Source organism: Prionailurus viverrinus, chromosome D4 (genome assembly GCF_022837055.1).
Source record: "Prionailurus viverrinus isolate Anna chromosome D4, UM_Priviv_1.0, whole genome shotgun sequence".
Taxonomy (NCBI): domain Eukaryota; kingdom Metazoa; phylum Chordata; class Mammalia; order Carnivora; family Felidae; genus Prionailurus; species Prionailurus viverrinus.
Window position 1 is genome coordinate 3,957,991 of NC_062573.1, and position 21,285 is coordinate 3,979,275.

At 37.1% G+C, this 21,285-nt stretch overlaps 1 protein-coding gene across 2 annotated transcripts in view; it reads left to right on the forward strand.

The window, feature by feature from the left end:
• NR6A1 (nuclear receptor subfamily 6 group A member 1) overlaps nt 1-21,285 on the forward strand; it is a 233,442-nt gene that overhangs the window by 61,514 nt on the left and 150,643 nt on the right. The window lies entirely within an intron of this gene.

Sequence of the window (21,285 nt, forward strand, 5' to 3'; positions counted from 1 at the left end):
AGGGGCATCTAAATTGGAAAGAATTAAAACTTTTTTTATACATACATGACATAATCCTGTATGCCTAAGTAATTCACAAAAAACTAAAACCAGAACGAATTGAGTTTAAGCAAGGTCACAGGATACTAGATCAATATACAGAAATAGTTTTTTGTTTGTTTTGTATACTAGCAACAATCCAGAAATGAAAGTAAGAAATCAGTTCCATTCATGATTGCATCAAAAATTGTGCAACTTTAACCTACTTAAGGAATAAATTTAACAAAAGTATTATAAGATTTGTACACTAAAAACTATAAAATATTGTTGAGAGAAGTTTAAAAAGACCTAAACAAATGGAGAGATATTCTATATTCATGGATTACAAGTCTAAATGTTAAAATGACAGTTATCCCCAAATTGATGTCTGGATTCAGTGTAATCGCTCTTTAAAAAAAAATTAAAAAAATCCCAGCTGACTTCTTTGAAGAAATTTAATTTTATAATTTATGTGGAAATGCAAAGGAATTAAAGTAGAATAGCCAATACAATTTTGAAAAAGCACAAAGTTGGAGGAATTTCATTATATGGTGTCAAAAATTAGTATAAAATAATAATCAAGGCAGTGTGATATTTTGGTATAAGAATAGGTACTAGAACTGGATTGAGAGTTCAGAAATAAATCCTTACATATGTGGTCAGTTGATTTTTGACAGAGGTGCCAAGACAGTTCAGTGGAGGAAAGTGTAGTTTTTTCCAACAAATAATGCTGGGAAAATTGGGTACCTATGTGCAAAACAAAAAGAAGAACTTATGCCCTTAATTTATACTAGACAGAAAAATGAGCTCAAAGTGGATCATACACCTAAATCTAAAACTACAAAATGTCTTGAAGAATGTTTTTGTGACTTGGGCTAGGCAACCACTTCCTGTACATGATACCAATGACACAAGTCACAAAAAGAAAAATTTGATAAATTGACTTCATTAAAGTGTAAAACTTTTGTCTTTAAAAAGACATTAACAAGAAAATGAAAAGACAGGCTACAGAGTGAGAGAGAAATTCGTGTATCTGATAAAGGAGTGTCTAAAATAAATAAAGAACTCTTACAACTCAGAAGACAAGCCAGTTTTAAAAAATGGACAAAAAATGTCGTATGATTCCACTTACATGGATAACTAGAATAGGCAAGTTCCTAGAGACAGAAAGTAGAAAAGAGGAAGTGGGTTGAAGAATAGATTGCTAGGGGGTGTGGAATGGATAGTTCATGTTTAATAGGTACAGAGTTTTTGTTTAGAATTATGAAAATATTCTTGGGGTACCTGGGTGGCTCAGTCAGTTAAACGTCCAACTTTGGCTCAGGTCATGATCTTGCTGTTTGTGAGTTTGAGCCCCGCCTCTGGAGCCTGCTTCGGATTCTGTCTCCTTCTCTCTCTGCCCCTCCCCTTCCTTGTGCGCTCGCGCGCGCAGCGCGCGGTCTCTCTCTCTCTCTCTCCCAAAAATAAATGTAAAAAAATTTTTTTAAAAGAATTATGAAATGTTCTGGAAATGGATAGTGGTGGCGTTTGCACAGCATTGTGAATTTAATGCCACTGAATTGTACACTTAAAAATGGTTAAAATTGTAGATTTTTGTGTTATGTTTTATCACAATAAAAGCAAAGAATTAGAAACATAAGATAAAAGACTTGAACATTTTATCACATAAAAAGTTGTTCAACATAATTAGTTATTAGGGAAATGTAAATTAAAATCACAGTGAATTTCCACTGTATTCTTCTGGAATGACTATAGTCAAAAAGACTATAAAAATGTGTTGGTAAGGATGTATGGAAACTGGAAACTGTGCATAGCTATGAGAATGTAAAATGGTACAGTTACTTTGGCAGTCAATTTGGTAATTTAATAAATATAAACGTACCATATGATGCTGCGGTTTCACTCCTAGGTATCTACCCAAGAGAAATAAAAACCTATGTCCACACAAGGACTTGTATGTGAATGTCTATAGCGTTATTTATAATAGCCAAAATCTGGAAACAGTTCAAATGTCTATCAAATGGTGAAGGGATAAACAAAAAATCTGGAATATCCGTAAAACGGAATGCTATTCAACACTAAAAAAGAATGAGCTACTAATGTATGCTACAACATGAATAAACTTCAGAAACGTTATTCTCAGTGAATGAGGCCAAACTTAAAAGACTACATATTATATGATTCCATTTATGTGAAATGTCTAGAAAAGGCAAATTTATAGAGACAGAAAGTGGATCAATGGTTAGGGCTACAGGTAGGAGTGGAGATTGATTGGAAACAGGTTTAAGGGGAGTTTTGGAGTGATGAAAGTTCTAAACTTGGATTGCAGTGATAGTTGCATAATTCTAAATGAATAGAAGTCATTGGATTGTACACTTACAGTGGGTTCATTTTATGGTATATAATTAGACCTAAATAAAGCTGTACAAAAGTACCTAAGATTGGTTGGAAGGAGGTAAAGGAGGAGACTTTGGGGTACAATAGTGTGTTTTTGTTGTTTGTTTTGGGTAAAATGGTTCTAAGTTTGTCAGGTGATGTCCTGTTGATTTGTGATGTCTCCTATTAATCTTTCACTTGGAAACCTAGACGCTCCCTGCTCCCAGGGCTTTACCCTGTGCCTTGCCTCACGAAAGTCCATTGGAAAGAACTTTCTCTTTGGGAGGACTGACTCAAGTTGGAGTGTGGTGCTGATGGACCATCTAGGCAGAAGACACTTACATACACAAAAATGCGTTCTCTCAGCCCCAGGTTATAGATCAACCCCAGCTAGACATCTTGCAAATATGTACTGCTGATTGACAAATAGGTGAGAGTATGGGGAATGAGGGTATCTTGCCTTTTGAAAGAGGAGAGCCCATTGAGTGGTTCCATCACATACTAGGATGCTTTGGCTGTACTGTCATGTGCTGTTGGCAGTGTACTTTTCATTGTTTTTGTTGTTGTTGTTGTTTTGTTTTTTGTTTTTGCTGAGGCCTTACAATAACCCTGTGAAATAGTAGAGGTATCCCTAGTCCCCATTTACGTAGAAGGAAGGCTTACAGGGTGACTCACTTGTCCAAGAGCACAGAACTGTGGCAGAGTTGAACCTACTCTGACTCTATATCCTAAACCACTTCTTTTATACTCTGCTGTTTTGCCTCAACTGTTTACTGGGAAGAGGAGCAGAAGGAGCATGTGATTTTGACTGATCACACATGTTTTCAGTAGATCCAGTTAGTCTAAAACAAAGGAGGGGAAGTTGGACCAAAGTTATCAGTTCAGGGGTTTTATAGCAAGTATAATAAGAGCAAACCTGATATCTGGTAGTTACTAAAATTATACTTGAGTTGGAACTATAATTCATGGCACAGATGGTTTGAAGATATCCAGTGCTTGGTTCAAGGAGTAGATCACTTCCTGTGTTATAAATATAACTGCCAGAAATCATAAGGAAATTCATTTGACAAACATTTACTGAGTGTCTATTCCATGCCAGGTTGCTTGCCAGCTAAGATCCAGGATCACAAGGTCCAGTTGGATCCTATTGAGATACAGCCTGAGAGAACAAGAGTAGGCTGGAATTTCCTTCATTGTTTTCATTCTCTGAAGCTGCTCCCCTCCAAAGTGACCACATCCACCAGGGACCTGGAGCCTGTCACTTTCTACTGTCCTTGCAGCTGAGCTTTCTACAGGTTCCCTTTCTTGATAAAAATAGTCCATCTTTTCTTCCTTTTCCACTGTGAATTCTTCCATCTGCTTTTCAGCCAAACATAGGTAGCTTGCATCTAAAAGAAATCTTTGCTTTAAAAAAAGACATTTAAAAGTAATTTTTCTCGGGGCGCCTGGGTGGCGCAGTCAGTTAAGCGTCCGACTTCAGCCAGGTCACGATCTCGCCGTCCGTGAGTTCGAGCCCCGTGTCGGGCTCTGGGCTGATGGCTCAGAGCCTGGAGCCTGTTTCCGATTCTGTGTCTCCCTCTCTCTCTGCCCCTCCCCCGTTCATGCTCTGTCTCTCTCTGTCCCAAAAATAAATAAATGTTGAAAAAAAAAAAAAGTAATTTTTCTTAATTGTTGGAATAGTTTTATGCTTATTGCTAAACACTGGGAAGGCATAGATGAGTTATAAATGATAAACATAAAAATCACCTCTAATTCTACAACTTAGTGATTTCAGTTGTTAACATTTTTGCTTCCAGTCTGTCTGAACTTCCAGGCTGTTTTTTTACTTCCTGTCAGCCAGTGTTTGCTTGTATTTTGTGTCAGACTCTTGGTGAAATATTTTACACATATTCTTACTCCTCAAGTAGCCTTGTGAAACAAGTACTATCATTATTATCTTCTGTTTACAGATGAAACAGACTTAAAGGTAAGTAACTTGTCCAAGCTCACATAGTTGATAAGTAATGTAGCTGGAATTTTAACCTTATTTAAATAGCTCCAGCTCTTCACTACTACCTTTCCAGAAATCTTATTTTCTTCTGTGACTATCACTCCAGAATTGTTCTCTGCAGGATTGTCAGTAACTTTTTAAATTCCTGCCTTCTCCAGCCTTATCTCCAGACCTCTTTTCCATCTTCTGTGTGTTACAGCCACGCTTCCAGTTTTGTGCAGGCACTATGCCTTTAGCCTGCCTATGTGCCATTTGTTCCCTTTGCTCAGAATGCTCACCCCACCTCTCTTACCCAGGTCATTATGTTTATCCTTCAAGTCTTCACTTAAATGTCACTTTCTTGAGATCCTCTCCCAGGCCTTTCTCACACCCAAGACTGGATTGGTCCCTTCTATTATTTGCTCCTATAGAACTTTGCTTTTCCTTTTGCAGACCTTTTCACACTTAAAATTATTTGTTCATTAGAATTTGGTCCACTATTTTCACTACATGCTTTGTTTTCTCCACATCTGGCTTCTTTTGCAGTCCAGGTGCATAGTATGTGTCCAATAACTGTGTTCAATAAAAGAAAATTTTTTTTCTTCCTGTACTTAGCTCATTCACTTTTAGCTCTATGTTTGTAAATCACAAATACGCATCCTCTTTTCAGAAAATGAACTTTCTCTTTTTTCCATTTTGAAATTGCTCATTTCTTAATGCACTCCAGGCTCTTAATCTAGTCAAGAAAGGCACCATTTTTGACTCCTTGCTATCTTTTCTGTTTGAGCCAATTCCTTGGAAGGTGGATCTGGTCTATTGACCTGGAAAGATGGCCACAATATTTTAAGTGAAAAAAGGTTCTAGAACAGTATATATAATTTGTGGTATTTTCTCTAAATACAAATACATGTATTTTCAATATCTCTGAAATACCTGGGAAGATATACACTGAACAGAATGATGGGGGAGGCAACTACTTTCTCTTTTGTATAAAATTTTCAGTGACTACATCGTACTAAAAAGAAATCTATTTTGAACAACAAAAAACAAAAACAAAAGCAAAAAGCCTTTTGAAGATATCCTTTCTATTCCTTCCACTCCTGCTGCCTCAGATTTAGCTCAGCTTATTTGTACAAGAGATTTTTTTTCTCTCTTTCTCTCTTTTTGTCTCTTTCACATCTCTCTTCTCTTCTTCCCATTTCATATGCTTGGTCAGTCTTCCCAAAACCTTGCTTTCGTTATCTCTTTTTGGAGCTCAGCACTTTAAAGTGGCTCTCTGTTTCACTAATTCTGCATGTTTCCCCCTGGCTCACAAGGTCTTATGTAATTTGTTCTCTGCCTTTCCAGGACTGCTCCTCATGATTTCCCTCACACGGTCTCAGAGCTGTTCTGCTCAGTGTTCCCTGTACATGCCACATATTTTTTTCTATTGCAAGTATTTATTTACAGCCTTCACTCTGAAAAATACCCTTAAACTCCCACAGTTGTTCGCCTTCCTGTAGCATTTAGTTTTATCTAAGAGAAACTGCGGATTTTGGTGGCTGAAATGTGTTATTTTTTTTATTGGCATATTTAGACTATTTATCCTCTGGGTAAATAAGTGGCATACTTGTTCAGGTGTACGTTTTTCAAAGAACATGTAGGACATTCTTTTCTGATTTTTTCAGAAAATTTGGAAATAATTGGTTGTTGAAAAATAATGCCTAGAATGCTTGTTATAATAAAATACAGATTCTGGGACCCTACATCTGGTCTAGGGTAGAACTCAGGAATCTGCATTTTTCAGAGCAGCTGACCTAGGTGATTCTGGTACGTGACAACTAGGTTGGGAAACCCTGGCCTGAACGCCATATTCTTCCTGAATTCTTGGCATTTTTTGCATCTTGGCTTTGATTCTCTTTTTAGTTCTTGGCTCATTGTATTTGTACTTCTACTTCCTTCCTATTCCTGAGGAAAAAAAAGTTGGAAAGCTAACTTGATAAGACTGTTTTCCTAATGCTTTACTGAATTTGACTTTTGCTATGAGAATCTGTTTTTCCCTATCTCAGACTTAAGTATATGATTAAATTATTGATGACCAAGGCCTTTGTCTTCCTGTCATTATCATGAAAGATTTAGTGGCTCATCTCATGTTATAGAAGTCAGAAAATTGATACCACATTTTACATTTTGTTAAGAAAAATAATGTGCATTTCCCATTTCACTTAGTTTTTTTCTTTGTCCCTCTTAGTTTGAGGGACGTGGTTTGCAAAGGTCACAGTGAATGGGTCTCACAGTTTTGGTCAAAGAGATTAAGTGCATTTGAATAAGAAAACCAGGGTATTCATGCTAAGGCATACTATATGGTTATTTAAAAAAGAACCAATACAATATATATAGCAAGATTGTTTCAGAAGGCTATCTACAATAGCTGTCTAGTATAGCTGAGTAAAACAGATTGTACAGCAGTAAATATAAAATCAGCTTGTTTTTGTTTAAGCCACCCCCCAAAAATCCCAATATATATCTGTTTGTGTATATATGGGTAAACGTCTCACAGGTCATAAAATAAGTGATTAGTTTATGATATTTATTTATTAATAATACTAATATAAATAACAAGTTTATTATATTGATTATAACAAGTTATTAAACTTACTGTTTATTATATTTATCAGTGATTTCCACTGAGGAAAAGAAAGATCATAAGGAAAGGGGTTTTCAGTTTTTACTTCATATATTTCTTTCTTTTATTTTTTTTTTAAAGTTTATTTGTTTTGAGAGAGAGAGAGAGAGAGAGAGAGAGAGAGAGAGAGTGAGTAAAGAGAGAGAGAAAGAGGAAATCCCAGGCAGACTCCACACTGTCAGCACAGAGCTCGATGTAGGGCTCGAACTCACGAACCATGAGATGATGACGTGAGCTGAAGTCAGACTCTTAACTGACTGAGCCACCCAGGCATTCCCATAAATTTTTTTTAATGTTTATTTATTTATGAGAGAGAACATGAGCAGGGAAGGGGCAGAGAGAGAGGGAGACACAGAATCTGAAGCAGGCTCCAGGCTCCAAGCTGTCATCACAGGGCCTGATGCGGGGCTTGAACCCATGAACCACAAGATCATGACCTGAGCTAAAGTCGGACGCTTAGCTGACTGAGCCACCCAGGTGCCCCTCAATATTTGAATTTTAAATAATGAGTATGTGATTTTTTTTAATTTAAAAAATTATGAAAGCATTAATTTTTTAATATGGTATGATGTCAAGGTATACAGTTTGTTCTTCCTAAAAAATATCATTTAACTCTAGAACATTTAAAAAAAAAAAAAAAAGAAAAAGAAGAATCCTAGGAATTTAGAGTGCTTATTCCATAATAGAACCAAAGAGAGTAAGAGAGGCTTTAACCAGTGTATTGGAGACCGCAGCAGCATCCACCCAGCACAGTAGCTGATGCACTCAAGTGACTCTCTGCTTTTGCTTCCCTTAGGTTGTTTGGTCCGCAGTTTGCATTCATTGATCAGTGAGTTGATTCAGACTCAAACCCACCGACAGCAATGAATGTTGAGTGCAGCCATCAGTGTTTCCATTTGGTGGAGTTGCCTTGGCACTCCCGAATTCCTGGCTCTTCTTTTCCACACGGGTTCTTTGAGTTCTGTGTCTGGCATCTCTCTCAGTAACCAGTGGTCGAGGGCCCACATAGTTATAGATAACATTGATACTAGAGCTGGGAGGTCCTTAAAGATGAGAAACTATGTTTCAGAGAATGGAAGGAGCCCTTGGAGAAGCTAACAGGTAGCTCTATGACCACAAGGGCAGTGCTTGCATACCTTGTAGATGTAAACAAGAGTTGAGGGTCCTGGCTTTTCCTTCTGTTTTGAACTGAGAAATAGTGCTTTTCAAGGTAAATTAGCACAGGTTACGTTTGGGGTTAAATATTAATAGTAGCTTACATATATTGAGTATTTGCTGTGTGCTAGGAATGGTAGAAAGCACTTTACATTTTATCTCATTGAATCTCAAAACTTCATGAGGTAAGTGTTCTTATTTCCCATTTTATACACGAGAAAACAGACTCAGATACTTGCCTGTGGTCACAGAGCTTAGTTAGGAAGTCTAACCAAGATTCATCCCAGATCTCTGACTCCAGACCTTTTTTTTTTTTTTTAACTTGAATTTAACAAACATTTAAATAAGCACATGTGTGGATAGAAATAGTGAAGCAATAGTTGCTTTCAAAACAGCTCATGTTCTAACAGGGCTGTCAAAACTTAACCACATTAACTGTAATTGGAGGTAGGATGTGATAAGAGCTGTGCAGATATTAGATAGTTTTGTGCTATTTTTGCTTAGTAAATCCTTCTCTTGCCCTTAATAAAAGTTTTAAGGGGATGTGGAAGAAATGGGTGTAAAATACTTAATTGAATGTGGCTCCAAATCGAAATACATATTTTTAATGTCTTTTCTTGCTAATCCTATTTCTCACCAGGGTGGCATATTTCTAGGAGGCATTTTTAAATACGTTAGGTATTATCATGGAGTTCTCCTTATCTTATTGAAATGAAGCACTTATTTGTCAAAAACACAACAAAAAGCAAGGAACAGTGGATAATAGAAATAGGAGCTCTTAAAAATTCACTGGATCACCTTTGGGGGACAGGCAGCAGGACTGGTTCTGGTGATCTTATGTGACATGTGAAGGTACAGCCTGCTCCCTTGCTTCAGGAAATGTAGTGCTGTTTGTAAAGACCCCAAGGTACAGTCAACGGTCGGTGGTTTTTTCAAATCCCAAACTCACCGACAGCGTTGAATGTTCCTTGGAGTCCTCTGAAGGCTGGGTTCTGGCCCTGTCAGCCCTTCTTCAGCCTGTGCCCATGTTCCAGGAGCCATTAAGCAGTGAGATGACTGCTGATAGAGGCTCTCATATTCTTTTCCAGATTTCAGGTTGAGAGTATTTAAATTATGAAATCAGTTTGTGTACAGCAGAGAGCTAATGAACTTAATGAACTGGCGAGGCTGCAGTTGTTTATGCAAGCCAACTCCAGTGGATGGCTGAGAAAATGGCTTTGAATGGTATTATTTTTTAATTCTGAAAATGTCGAGTACCTCATTTTTATAGTAGGTTCATTATTAAAGGGCATGGGTAAGAAAGAAATTAACATACATTGTGGACTCTGTTATATGCTGGGATTTGTATATTTTTATCTCATTAAACTCTCAACAACCCACTTGTACCTCATGAAAAAACTGAGTTGAGAAATGAAATGATTTGCCCAAAGTTACATAGCCAGGAGTTAAGGTTATAAGCCAGAACTTGAATGTTGGATTTTTTGAATGCAAAGCTCATTCATTGATCAGATCACCTCCTTCCTTGTCCACCACAAAACTTACTGTTGTGTATCGGGGGGTAACATCTTCAGTGAGAGCTAAGTCAAATAAGTAAACATTTTCTCCTCATTTACTTGTATTAATAGTAGGTGGGTCTGTAGGTGAAATATTTCATAGAGGACGATGAAAAAAATTGACCTTAATAGCTGGTGATCTTTCTAGTTGAGATCCTGGATTGCTGAGTTACCACAGAGGTTCAGTGATTGTCTACAAGTGATTTTCCATATTGAAAAAACAAAAAATAAACAAAAACTCCATTACCTAGTAGAAAGCCTGCATTTCTCCTCAGTAAGGTCACAGAGAGTTAACTAAAATGTCAGGTGTCTTTGCTTTTGGCATGAAGAGTATTGGTACATTATAGACATACTAGTAATTTTTTATTGGCTACTGAATGTCCTTGATTAAAAATCTGGAGCATGAATTAATTATATGCAACTTTTCAGAATGCGGGGTTTCTAATGGGAGGGATCTAGGAGTGCTCAGTAGAAGGGCTTACAGAACTGCTGGCTGAATTAAGGTTAATCTTTAATCAGGGATAGTTATTGTCATTTGCTTTAGATTTAAGTATTAAAGATTGACTCTTCTCAAATTCATTTTTAGAGCAGCCAAGTGGTACACATTTAAAAAAAAAAATCAACCACTGAGAATTTGGTATGAATGTAAACTGTTTACATTCTATGTCAATTTAATTATTTCACCCTCTGTCAAAACACTCCAGTTAGCCAGCTTTGTTGAGTTCTCAGTGTTATGACAGTGAATTGTATACAAATGAAAACAAAAATCAAGCAACTGTTACTGTGTAGTAGTTTAAAAACTCTTTAATGTGTTTACTTTAAACAGTCTTCCTTTTGATCTGATAGTTTGAAGAGATGTCAATGCCTTATACCATTTGGACAAATGTTCAGACTTTTAAAAAATACTTCTGCTGCTCCAAGCCATTAGATGTCTACAAAATACCATTGCTCAAATTCATGGCATTCTAAGAAGCATGGTTTTCATAGACTTGAAAAACTAGAGCAGCGTGAAAGGTAGGTTTCTAGAATGACATAGGGGTGTTCCCACTGTATTTGAGGTAATTTTCATGGCAGGAAAGGCCACCATTATCCTCACTCCTTTAATTTGCTTTAAGTCCTTAATTTTAGTTTTTACCATCAGGCAAGTTTGAGGCACACATTGGGTCTTTTAAATGAGTTTGCTAAGGTGTTTATATACTTAATGCAAGGATAAAGCTTAAGAGTTAAAAAAAAAAAAAGTTAAGGCTAAAATTAGCCAAGAGTGATAGAAACTACAAATTTAATATATCGGTCTATTTCATTCTTGATTTACATTGGTTTTGAGTTTGTCAAAACTCACCGTGCCATCCTTTACTGTTTGACTTACCTTCTTTCCTTTTCCAGAGGTACTACGAAATACTGAAACCCACATTGCTCCAACTTAGAGATGTAATTGTTTTCATAGTCCTCTTGAGGCCTCTTGATATACTTGAAAGAAACAAGAAGCATAAACTCAATAAAACGATATATTTGAGGGATTAGTAGCATAGCAGAGGAGTCACAGTCTCAGGTGTCTGTCTGTCCAGACGCTTCCCACGGATTACACAGGGAGCCTCTCTGGAAGTGTTTGGCAGAATTGCTACTAACTTTGAGGACAAATTCTTAAGTTATAAAGATGACAACAGCTTGTCACTGTGAATCTGTGTTCCTCTTAGCCGTACTAACTGCTAATGTTCTCCTTCATCCTTTTGCTAATTTGGTGGTGAAATCCTAGGATTCTTTCTCCTCCGATTAGCTCTTGCCATCGTGGAGCCCAGTGTCTGCCCAGGGAACTAGATGTAGACACAGCTGATGACAAAGAGGATGATTGCTGTGCTGGTGGAATGCTATGAATCATGTTGAGGGAGAATAGAGAAAAGGGTTAATTGTGCCCCAAAGTGCTAGGAAAGATAGATATCTAAGGGTCACATCTGATCTGGACCTCAAAGATACAGTTGAATTTTTGCTAGACAGAGAAGGAAAGATTCCAATAGAGGAAAGATTGCACAGGAAGTCCTAGAAGCAGGAAAGGTCAGGTGATGATGAGTGGTGAGATTAATCTCTCAGGATCAGCTAACTCATCCTTAAGATGCGGGACAAATAGCACTTGCCCTTCCTGTGCACACAGCTGTGAAAATCAAATGAGCTTGTTCATGTGAAAGTAACGTGAATGTAGTAGTTTCTAGATTTCTCTTTTCTCATTGCTCTTGGTTCATATGTGCTAAAATAGAATAGATTAAATACCTTATCATGATAGACTTCTCCAAATTCGATTCTTTTTTGGCTTTCTCTTTTTTTCCTTTAGAGTGACCATAATTTAATTTTTTCATATATTGAGTGTTTGGAGAAGTAATATAGCATAGCAGAGTACAGATTTGGATCCAGAATCTTAACTTTGCAGCTTAATAGCTGTGTGACCTTGGGCAAATTACTTAACCACTCTGTTTCTCTGTTTCCTTATCCATAAAATGGGGATAATGACAGTATCTACGTGTTGGTTTATTGTGAGAACTAAATGAGGTAATATATATCAGGTGTATAAAACAACACATGACACATATTATAATTTATGTGTTTTTATATATGTTTTTTCAAAATGATTTGAATTCTTAAAATCATTTACAATTATTTTCATATTACAAATATGCAAATAAAATTGCATATTTTATCCATAATTTGGTTTTAAGTCCATATACACTAATGTAAAACCCTTATTTTACAGGTAAAACACTTTCTGAATAGCTTATTACATTGTATATGTATCTGTATATGTGTGTTTCAAAGACATTTTTTTTATTTTTTTTTTTTAATTTTTTTTTTTCAACGTTTATTTATTTTTTGGGGGACAGAGAGAGACAGAGCATGAACGGGGGAGGGGCAGAGAGAGAGGGAGACACAGAATCGGAAACAGGCTCCAGGCTCTGAGCCATCAGCCCAGAGCCTGACGCGGGGCTCAAACTCACGGACCGCGAGATCGTGACCTGGCTGAAGTCGGACGCTTAACCGACTGCGCCACCCAGGCGCCCCAAAGACATTTTTTTTAAATAATCCTCTGCCACTTCCTTTGTGACCTTAAAGTTTTTTTTATCTCCCATGAGCTTCAATTTCCTCAATCTGTTAAAATAAGAATAATAGTATAGTAATACTACATATTGCTTGTGAAGATTAAATTAGATAATATAGTTAAAAACTTTCTGAAAGGCTGTAGGTTCTCTCCCTAAATATATGCATATAAACACAAAATTTTGAAAGCAGTTTCAGTTTTGGAATCCAAGAACCCATCTATAGCCTCCCTATGAACTTCAGGTTAAGAAATCTGACCATAGGGGCACCTGGGTGGCTCAGTTGGTTGGGCATCCAACTCTTGATTTCAGCTTGAGTCATGATTTCATGGTTTGTGGGTTAGAGCCCCATGTTGGGCTTTGCACTGATGGCACGGAACCTGCTTGGGATTCTCTCTTTCTCTCTCTCTGTCTGCCCCTCCTCTGCTTTCTCTTTTTCTCAAAAATAAATAAATAAACTTAAAAAAATCCTGACTAGAGGTCTAGACCAAGATTTTGCAATCTAGTCTTGCCACTGATGTAATGTTGATGCTTTTGGAAGTTTAGATCTCCGTTTTACTAGAAGTGACTGCTTGCTAGCAGTACTGCAACTAGTCACATCTTTCTAGTCACATCTAGTCACATCTTTATATCATAATCTATGTGATGTAACTGGATAATGATTACTGGACAATGATGGTCTCTGGAAAAGTAGTTATTAGGCTTCATCAGTTTCTGTATTAATTGCGGATACCAACCAGTAATTAGTAAATCTGTGCTTATACAATTAGAATTTCTAAAAGAAGTTGCCAGATGAGAAATTAACACAAATATTTGAATGAACTTAATTTACTTTGCAACAGTTCGACACCTCTCCCCATTCCTCCAGCAACTGTTTAGTTTGGATCTTATCTCAGCACTAAGACTACTAATTCTGGTCTTAAATTAGGCTGAAAGAATGTGTTGTTTCAAGGCAGTGCTTACAAAGGAGACTGCTAGATCCAGAGTTTTTATTTGAATGTTAGGGAGGGGGAAAAAAGGGTGCACCAAATATTGTGGTTGTATATGGAATTATTGATCATTCTTATATTTAGCCTGTTTGAGGTTTTATCAGAGAGTTGAGAAGTATAAAGAGAAATTTAAACTCAGTAGCTTGGAACATTTTACTTTTTGACATGACAACTTTATATCAGGGTATTTCAGATATTTTAGATGAGTCTGGAAGACAAGAGGTGGGCAGGCCACCTCACTGAAATAGCAAATTAGCCTACTGCCAAAAGGCAATATTTCTTTTTTTTTTTAATATTTTTAATTTTTTTTAAGTTTATTTACTTAGAGAGACAGAGCACAAGCAAGGAGGGGCAGAGAGAAGGGAGAGAGAGACTCCCCAGCAGGATTCCTTTTTTTTTTTTTTTTTTTTTTTTTGTTTATTTCTGACAGAGAGAGGGAGGGCCGGCAGGCCAGAGTGTGAGCAGGGGAGGGACAGAGAGGGGGAGACACAGAATCTGAAGCAGGCTCCAGGCTCTGAGCTGTCAACATAGAGCCCAAATGAGGCTTAAACTAATGGACCATGAGATCATGACCTGAACTGAAGTTGGATGCTTAATCGACTGAGCTACCCAGGCGCCACCACCCCTGCCCCCTCCCCACCCCGCCCCCAAGTAGGATTCTGGCAGTGTAGAGCCTGACGTGGGGCTCGAATTTCCGAACCATGAGATCATGACCTGAGCCAAAACCAAGAGTCAGATGCTTACCCCACTGAGCCACTCAGGTGTCCTGGCAATATTTCTTTTCAAATGGGACATGTACTTTAAAACCTATCAAAATATTCTAAGGGCCACCTGAATTCTCCATCCCTTAGTTGCAGTGACTTAATGTGTTTGAGTTATTACTATTCAAGATTACTTTGCAAACCCACAGGAAGCAGGACTTTATTTTTCCATGGTAGTTTAATTCATAGGATATCTATAATCTGTGAACAACTCTTCTAAGTAACTCTACCAAGGATTGTTGTTCAGCTAAACTGAATAAGTACATTGAGTTAGGAATATAAAGTCATAAGAGATATGGGAATCAAAATCATACTGTAGTTAATATTCATGGGCATTAAGGAATGAGCTGGAAAGAATCTTAGGTTTTATTCCACTGTGTGAAAAGTGTTGGCAGGGACTTTAAAAGTCCTTGAGAGCCAAGAGGCATGTGTTTTGCAATAACCAGTTAATGAAGTAAATAAGAACAGTGATCAAAGAAAGACTCAATCTTTCCTTTTTTTTTTTTTACAGTGATGAAATCCTGATGATCTATCAGTAATATAAGATTATGTATTTCTTCTTCTGACCTATTTTAGTTTATTGGGTTAAATTTAATCATATGACACTATGTATGCTTTAAAAACGACCTCTGTTCTTACAAAGTTTAGTATTATCTCAGGTAGATGATAACTTTGTGTTAAGACATCATAAGTTATAAGTAACTAGACATATTCATTCTACAACCAACTTTATTCATTTATAGCATTTAGGCAAATGATCTTTGAATGTTGATTTTCTTGGCTATTTCCAGCAAATTGTTGAATCTTTGCAAAGTATGTGTCTTAAAAGCTTTATTTTTGAATGTATATTTTCTAGAAAAGCTGAGGTAGATGAGGTACATCTACCTCATACTTTCCTAAATGAAATAGTATTGTGTAGGTTGGATAAGTTATTAATACTTGACATACTGGATTTAGACTTATTTCTCCATTGCTAACTTAAAATTGGACAATCCTGATGTTTGTGTGGGAATGCTAATCTGGGTAGGGGAAAAATCCTGGGATGAAAGAATAGAAAATAAGTTCCAATCTATAGTTTTATAACTTAAAAAATTTTTTTTAATGTTTATTTTTGAGAGAGAGAGAGAGACAGAGCACAAGTGGGGGATGGGCAGAGAGAGAAGGAGACACAGAATCTGAAACAGGCTCCAGGCTCTGAGCTGTCAGCACAGAGCCCGATGCGGGGCTCTAACTCACAACTGCAAGATCATGACCTGAGCTGAAGTCGGATGCTCAAACGACTGAGCTACCCAGGTCCTCCCCCCCCCCTGCTTTTTTTTTTTTCCTAATTTTTTTTTACAGCATGCCCTTTTAATCTGAAAACTCACATCTTTCAGCTTTGGAAGACCCCAGCCCTGGGGCCTGAACTCAGGAACTGTGAACTCATCACCTGGGCCGTAGTCAGCTGCTTACCTGATTGAGCTACCCAGGTGCCCCTATAACTTTTTAAAAAAGTTTTTATTCATTTATTTTGAGAGAGAGTGAAAGCATGAGCAGGGGAGGGGCAGAGAGAGAGAGAGGAGAGAGTGAGAATCCCAAGCAGGCTCTGCACTGCCAGTGTGGAGCCCAATGCTGGGCTCGAACCCACGAACCATGAGATGATGATCTGAGCCGAAATCGGACCTTAACTGACTGAGCCACCCAGGCTCGCCTAGTTTTACAACTTTTGAAGCTATCAGGAGTTTTAGAGGTCATTTAGTAATGATTTCCAAATCTGACTTTGCATCAGAATTAAAAGTATGATGGTGGGAAAAGTGAATTGCTAATAATGCAGATTCCTAGGCATTGTCCTATACTTAGTAAATCAAATCCTCTAGGAATGGGTTTTATAGTTTTCAGAAACCCCTAGGGGATTCTGATATAGACATTTCGTGGACATTTGGGAGTCTCTGATTTAGGCTAAGATTTAATAGGTGAGGAAATGGATTTAGAAGGGAAATGAAGACAGAGTCATACAACGGGCATGTGTGTGGGCACGCATGTGTGTTTACTTAGAACACACTGCCTCTCCATCATGAAAAAGCATGCTTTTTGTAGAAGTTTCCCAATGTCCTATTGGCCATCTGAAAAGTACTTCCAAGTCTATCTGCCTGGTAGGTCAAACATCTTAGCCTTAGGGATGTACCCAGAAGTAGTGCAAATGGACCATTGACTTGAATTTGGCATCCTGACCTGAAGTATTTGACTAAGTAAGCGATGCTGAGTGGTGTTGGCATAAAAACTGTCCATGGTTTGAAATGAGGAATAGCTGTAAGTGATCAAAAGTCTGTGAAGGCCCTTCAGGCTCTGACATTTATCAGCTGCTGCTACACTTTAACACTTTTCTCTAATCAAAGGTGACTACCACTGGATGGAAGAGGCTTGCAGAACCTCTGGCTGCTCTCAGGGGAGGAATTTATTTTAATTGCCAGTGAGAAGGTAGGAATGATTTCAATAAAGATCAAGAACCTCCATATTCACTTCAGCTTGGGCTCCTGGCCAAGTGTCCATTCTCTGGAGGGAGTTGATGTCAGCTGCTGTCTTGTGACTTGAGGTATTTCAGAAAAGCCAAAGGCATTACAGGAGCCTTTCCTGAGTTGGCAGGCAGGAATGGCACCAGGAATCAAGGCCTGACACATGTCATCAGCCTGGAGAAAGTGGAGTTTGGACACTAATGATGGCTCTTGTCAAGGCTCCGTGTGATAAAGCCAGGAGGACTCAGCTTAGGGGTTTGTTTGCATAGAAGAGGAGTTACGGCTTAGAGAACACCTGCCAAGACTTTTCACTGCCCCAGCTGTATGTCAGTGACGAATCCTTCACCCTTGACTCCTGTCACTTCTTTTTAATGGGTGATGGTAGAGATGCTGGATGGGTAAGGAAGAGAGGCAGCCTGGTTATATCTAGTACATTTCCCTATTTGCTTGTTTTCTTGCCATTCTCTGTGTAGAACTAAATTTGTGTGGCCATACTCCAGGCTAGTATTTTGTTTTGTCTGTATCTGAAGGTATACTGGGCCAGAGTGTCAGGTCCTTTATTCTCATAAATGCCACTGCTGATGACCACACAAATGTTTTGATTGGCAGTTATGAGAAAGCTTTTTTTGCTGATATCTCTCTTTGTTAGAGAAGTATTATTTTCAGATTCCAGCCTTGCCATTTAGTAGCTGGGTGATTTTTGGCAAGTGGTTTAACCTCTTGTTTCTCATCTGAAAAATGTAGGTAAGTAATTAATTGTACCTATACCACTGAGTTCTTGTGAGAACTAAGTGAAAGCAGGAGTCTAAAAATACGTGGCACATAACATTCAAGTTTCAGTTACTGTTATTACTGTAATTATTTGGTCTAATTTCCTGCCTACTGGGAAGAATGCAATGAGGGGTTTCTAAGCCACTGTCTTAATGAATACAGGAATTATGGTGTAGAATGAATGTAAAATTGAAGTCAGGGGATCCAGATTCAAGTTTTGACTATGCTATATGTTACTTCAATTTCTATGCTTTTCCATAAAAACAAAATTACACCAACTAAAACAACAAAATCAGGATCTCTGAGATCTCTTGCCACACACACAAAATTGACATTTGTAAAAATTATTGAGGTTCCCAAGAGCTTTTGTTTATGTGGGTTGTTACCTTTCACTGTAATAGAAATTAAAACAGAAATTTAAAAATATGTATTCATTCATTTAAAATAAAAATAACCTATTACACAGCAACAAATAATGTTTTAAAATAAAAATAACTATAAAAATGTCTATAGTTTCTGGGGCGCCTGGGTGGCTCAGTCGGTTTCGTGTCTGACTTCATTCAGCTCAGGTCAAGATCTCATGGTTCATGGGTTCCATCCCCGTGTTGGGCTCTGTGCTAACAGCTCGGAGCCGGGAGCCTGCTTTGGATTCTGTCTCCCCCTCTCTCTCTCTGCCCCACCTCCTGCTCACACTCTGTCTCTCTCGGTCTCTCTCAAAAATAAATAAGCGTTAAAAAATTTTTTTTAAATGTATAGTTTCAAAACAAAACCTTTGTGAGAAGAGTGACATTATTTTGTATTTTTGCAGCTCTCATTAATGTCCGGCTTCATAAAAGACAACTGAATTTTCATATCTGCATATATCTGCATCTGCATATTTGTTTCAGTATGTTGTTTGGGCTGAAGTATATGAAGAAAATCTGGCCTCTATACATAGATATCTATGGAAAAAGGGGAATTTTAATAGTTCAAGTAATTGCATATATTCCTTTTTGATGCTGTATCAGTTCTTAATACCTAATCTGAAACCATATCAATGAATTTTTCATACTCTGTTCCATTGAAATCCCCCAGTCTATCTTACAGTTTGCATGGGTCTTTTACCCATGAATCATTTTATAACATCATGTTTTGTTCATGTGAAGAACACTGGTTTAACAATTTATGTAAATTTTCCAGATGTGGACACATTTCATCATAAAAATCCAAATCAACTTTCTTAATCTCACTGCTAATCTCCTGGGAAACACCTCCTGGGAAGGTGTGAAGCTCACAGCAACAGATAAAAATTTTCCAAAATTCTATTTTTTGTTAAAGGCTTAAATTTTGTCACTGGCAACATGTACTGCTAGTTGTTTTCCTTGAAATCATGACATTCTCACTTTGTTCATTTTCAAGGAAATAATTGTCAAACATCCAAGCCTGAATAACCATAATTTTCTGTTGTTCTTTCAAGTAAAATAGTAGTCCATGAAAAAATCTGATAGTTTAGCCTACTGCTAACTCAAACAGTGGCTTAAAATGCGTTTCCTGGAGACAGTATACAGAAATGTGTTTAAATGCGTTTTCCATTTTGTCACACAAAATATTAAAAAGTTGTGTAGTCAGACATTGAGATTTAATAAAATTAGTAAATCTTACTGCTTGATCAAAGACGTTCTTAAGGTAAAATGGCTTTTTTTTTTCCTGGAGTGTATGGCAGTGATGAATACAGTGACTGGCAATACATTTTGGTGGCAGTGCTTTGATTTTTGCTAAAGTCAGCAGTTTAACCCAATACTGGGTTTGTACCATCATTTTAAATGTCACCATAGTGAAAAAAAAAGCAAATAATGCCTTATAATTAGTACAAAAATAATTTGACCTTGCAGACTCTTTGAAAGGGTCTTGAGGACATCTGTGGATCACACTTTGAGAACCACTGCTGTGGAGTCCACAAATGTTAAGAAAACTCTAGGCAAATGGTTGAAACTTCCGTAATCCCTTCAGAGTTAAGACTCATAGGGCTGCAGCCAGCTATAATAGAGACAACCCCTGGCGTATTGTTTTGACATCTCCTTGGGGCTTAGCATAGTATTAAGGGGCTTAGTTTGCACTTAGTGGAACCTCAGTAAAAGGTTGATCAGTCAATGCAGATTGCCTAAATCTTATATTAGCAACATTTTTCTTCTATACTTTATGAACTCAATTTTTTATGTTTTTATTGTAAACACCATGTATTTTCTGAGTCTTACTGTTTCCTCTGTTAGTGATTGTACAGTTTTGTTACTGTGTGTGTTTTATTCTCCTTGTGGGGGAATAAGAAGCAAATCACATGGCACTTGCTCTTTTATGATCTTGGGAAAATAAAAGCAGTTAAACAGCATGCCATGCAGTGTCCAGACGCAGAGGCACTCTTAACCTGACATAGGATTCAGCATTTAGTAGATTTTGTAATAACTAACCTCCTCCTGAGCATCCTTTCAGTGTCCGGCATTGTGATTTTCATATATACATGTATTTTATATATGTATAAAATATGTACATTTATATATATATATATACAATTTATTATATGTAAATATTTACATTTATATATAAAATATGTAAGTATTTACCTATACTTAAGTGTATATATTTAAGTATATATAAGTAGATAAAACATATATATGTATATATATAATATATAAATTTGCTTACAAAAATATATAAATCATTCATATTTAATTTCCTGAACAGTCCTGCCAGGTATTTGGTATAATACTCACTTTATATATGAGGAATGAGACTAATATGAGAGTGATTTGCTCAGGGTCACAGAGCCTTGGTCTGTCTGGTGCCAGGCTTTTCAGTAAATGCCTAATTGCCCAGAGGGTTGAAAACAATATGGGCTGGATCGGGTAGAATTAATTTTTTTCCCTATGCCAGATTCTTCTTAAAGCCTTCCCAGATTTCTCCCCAACATCTCTTCTTTCCTCCTTGGTTCTATAGTATTTCTCAGTGTGTACCTTGTTTTAGAATTGTGCAGAAGGCTTATCCTTTCTACTCTAATATAAACTCAGTGAAAGCAGAACCATTGTATTAGATATACAGTATATCTGGCACTTGATAAATGTTTATATTAGACTGTAAGTGTTCCTTTCTTAATTCATTTTTTATCTAAACAGTATGTAAATTAAATCATTTAAATATATTGCTTTTTAAATAAATGCAGTATTTCCTTTTGAGATGTGAATGATAACCCTGTAATCTATCTATTCTAGAAGTTGTAGTGTGCATCTGCTTTGGGATGTGTGTGTCAAATGTCTTATTTTCAACTCCTAAGTTAGAAAATCAGTGAAAAATGTGAACAGTTTTGTTCATATATTAGTGTTGATTAAGTAGTACCCTCTTTGACTCCTTAGAAATGGCTCTACGATAAGAGAATGGGGAGTGCTGACTTGAGTTGATACATTTATTTTTTAGATCAAAGCAGAT